This window comes from Haemaphysalis longicornis, unplaced genomic scaffold (genome assembly GCF_048455015.1).
Source record: "Haemaphysalis longicornis isolate Haplotype H1 unplaced genomic scaffold, Haemaphysalis longicornis Haplotype H1 scaffold_1, whole genome shotgun sequence".
In the NCBI taxonomy this organism is placed as follows: domain Eukaryota; kingdom Metazoa; phylum Arthropoda; class Arachnida; order Ixodida; family Ixodidae; genus Haemaphysalis; species Haemaphysalis longicornis.
The window spans coordinates 313,767,740-313,771,473 of NW_027526203.1; the positions used below are offsets into that span (position 1 = coordinate 313,767,740).

Here is a 3,734-nt window from a genome sequence, read left to right on the forward strand (position 1 = left end):
GACGTAAACGGCCTGGCGTCCCCAGTGGAAGCACCCAGATCGTTGGCCTCGGCGTGACCGCAACGGCCGCAAGAAATCCATTCAGCAATCTTGATTCTGGGTATACGCTGCGGCTCTTGGTGGTTGAGCGGAAGCCTTCGCCTGGCGAGGTCAGTGTTCCCACGCCATGATCACCGCACGCTGTGGGCTTCAAGCCCCGAAGCCCCATAAGCTGCATCCCCGCGGACTCCCGCCTAGAAAAATAGCCCGGTGTAGCAAGAAGGCGCCTAGCGGCGACCAGTAACTAGAGATGTCCCGGCCCCGTGCAAACACACACCAGGGAGAAAAGGAGGATGCACATGAAGAAGGTCAGTGACCCGCTAAGCGAGTTATGACGGGGAGAGCAGAGGAAGAGGCACCACACGAATGTGGCACGTCAGGAGGTACTGAGGATGAGAGGGGGGCCAACTGTGAGAATTCGGAGCCGGAGCTCCTGGACCTGAGTCGTGAAGACTCCGGTTCAGGAGACTCAGTGAGAATGACGCAACTCATTGTTCAGGACCGCAATCTTACTTAGCCCAATAGTCCAACATCTGCAGTCAACGGAGACTCCGGCGCACGCTTCAAGCCTAGGCCACCTTTTTTTAACGCAAACTTGCAAAACAGCTTCCTCAATGCCTCGGAGATTGACTCTTTCTGTAATCCATTAAACCGATGGAGTACATCGCTGCTCTAAGAACGTGGAAGAGCGCTACATTTGCATTATCTGTATCTATAAACCGAAAAGTTCCAGATGCACCAAACACAAGAACACTGCCATATCCCATTTGACAGAACATGGGTTGAAGTAGGTGTGTCTTAAAACCCAGTCGAGTAGGGGCCACATGTTGCAGGCGTATACAGCTTTGCATTCGCCCCAAAAGTGGCATATTTGCAGGGCAGCCGTGCAGAACAGCCGCTGCAGGAATTAAGGATGTTGTCATGGAAATAAGCACAAATGTCATTGCTGACAATCCGCAGGGTATGCTATCGTACCTTCTATAGGCAACACCCGCGCCTAAAGCCCGAACTTTGCCCGGATGCAAGCATGTGTTTTTGGTCCAGCTTCTGCAGGTATACCTACCACCACAAGGAAAGAACGTTTCCAGCATGCAATCAGACGGCACCTGTTCATGACGCCACCTTCACTACCATGCCTCTCCATTAGCCTGAACCCGCAGCCAGTTTGCATGGTTCTCACGCTCTCCCAGCATTAGTGGTGGTGCCCAGGAAGGAAGTGAAAAAAGATTATTCACATCAGCGGAAGGCTGGCATAATCCACAACATGGCGCTGATTTTGAGCCGTGTCACCCGATAGACTACTACCATCGAATCGGCGCCGTCCTCTGAGAGCGCCGCCTCCGCAGTGCAAGACTGTCGTGGGCTCTGCATTCCAAGCTTGACATTCCCATCACAGACAGACAGACTTCCGGTGAGCCGCATGTTCGGCACCGCCAGCCCGGCAACGACACCGGAACTGGGATATGTATTCAGCTCCGGTGCCTTGTCAAAAATATTCTACTAGCACACGCCGGAACACGACTGGCACCCAGATAATCGCCCCAACAGGAAGAGTTTTTAAGAGCGACAATAAGCGCTAAAGTTGAAAGAATAAATGCCGTGACCAGGTCAACCCAGTACTCCGACCATTGTGCTACTGCTCATGACCGGAAACATTTAAACATCACAGTGCTGTTCTGCTGTAGTTTGTTAGTACTAGTGACGAACCACTTAATGTGAAAGAGACCTTGAATTAAATTTGTCCAAGTTTTACTTCCGTGTCCTTTATTACCTGACTAATGAGCTTAAGTGTAGAGACTTCGGCCCTTTGGTCCTCCGCCACCCCTCTACCCGATGTTAAAATATAGTGCTACTGCCTACCTACCTCAGAATTAAAATTTTGAATTTCATCCTATTTCACGGTTAGACTGTCTGTCTGTTTCGCATAGCTTGTGCAGTTGAAACATGTTTGCAATCTATGAACTTCAGCTCGGCAGACTTTCTAGGGCGTCGTCTCAGCCAAGGTCAGCAAATCCGCGCTGAGGAGGGTGCGTGGAAGAAGAAGAAACATTTATTTGCGAGAACTGTCGTTGACGATGGTGGCCGCCCGGGCGACCAGTGGAGCATCAGTCTGGGCAGCGCAGCGCCTCCTCCCACAGCTCCCACAAGGTTATTTTTGGATTGGGATCTCTCTGGCATCCCCACTTAAGGTGCTGAAGGGTGAGAGGGATTGGCAAATAGTACAGTCAGGTGAAGGGGCTGGGTGAATTAGGTGTAATTTAGCGGGGTTGGGAAATGTGTCCGTTCTTGATGGATGGTGAGTTGTCTCTCTGCCAAAGGGTAGACTAGGCGAGATAGGCTGTAATGTGGGGTAATTTCATCGTACGTGGTCATACGGTCTGTAGCGGCTCTGGCATGGTATATGAGGGAACGAGCTGTCCCCGACTCGGAGGGTGAGTTCTCGAGGCATACTGCGGGCAACTTCATTCCCCTCCAAGCCAGCGTGCGCTGGAGCCCACACGAGTTCTTCGGGGAATGTTGGGGGTGCGTGTTGGAGAATTTTGAGCGCCCGAATTGAAGTAAAGCCGGAAGTGAAATTTTGAACTGCTGTTTTGGAATCTTTGATGATTGTGAAGGGGGTCGGCTTTTGCGTCAACGCTAGTTCCAATGTCAAAGCGTTTGAGTGTTCGCTAGAATTGTTCTACCGGCAACATAAAAGCTAATGTATGTTTTGCCATTGTGTATTGTTTTCTTGTTTGTACTCCTTCCTGTAATTACCCTCAAGTGAGGGTTACAGTATCAATAAATAAATAAATACATAAATAAATAAATAAATAATGCTACTGCCACCTCTTCCACCGTGGCAGGGTTGGTGGCGCGGATGGTGAGGAAGTTGCGCTCGACTTGGTTGGAAGGGAAATGGGACACAATTGAAAAGAAAAGTCATCGTGCCGCCGATATTCCGCTGCGTCGACGTATAGTGAACGTCAGGTTTGCCGCGATATTTTCTATGCAATGCTTCGAACTAACTTTTCTCGTTAAAATTCTGAGATAAAGTGTGAACATGCCCTACACAATCCACAGTTTATTGTGGTAAACTTAATTAGAAAATATGTAAAGCTCCTGTCAGAGCCCCCTTAAAGGTACCACGGATAAAAATAAACAAAAAAATACCCGCCCCCGGGTGGGCTCGAACCACCAACCTTTCGGTTAACAGCCGAACGCGCTAGCCGATTGCGCCACGGAGGCCACAGTGCAGCGAGACGTAATAGTGTTTCAAGGGGGCCAGTGAGACCGAATACAGCTGTTTAATTTAAAAGGAATAGCGTTTGGTAAATCACTCAAGTGAATTTAATCCTCGAAAGGTGTTTTTGTAAACGAAGAAAATAAGACATATTGAAAAACATTCAAATTTGCACTACACGACAGCAGTGATGCACTATGGGAAATACTAAAAACGCATCAGTGCGTTAACTGCACGTAAACATTAAGGTGTTATGAAAAAAAAACGGTACTATATATGCGCCGCTACAATCGCACAGTCATGTTTCTTGCATGTCGTGGCTTTGGTCGGTGGTCGCCAATCGCACAGACGAGTCGCGGTGACGTCATAAGGACTGAGCAAGGAAGTGGATGATGTGTTGCCACTGCTTCATAGCTGTTTTTTTAATATCTATACTAACAGTTCTAAGTTCACGTTAAAACTGCTGACATTG

At 48.9% G+C, this 3,734-nt stretch overlaps 1 non-coding gene across 1 annotated transcript; it reads right to left on the reverse strand.

The window, feature by feature from the left end:
* Positions 1–3,193: 3,193 nt before the first annotated feature.
* Positions 3,194–3,267, reverse strand: Trnan-guu (transfer RNA asparagine (anticodon GUU)). The gene has a single exon. It is a non-coding gene; the product is annotated as a tRNA-Asn (tRNA).
* Between the last annotated feature and the right edge of the window lie 467 nt (positions 3,268–3,734).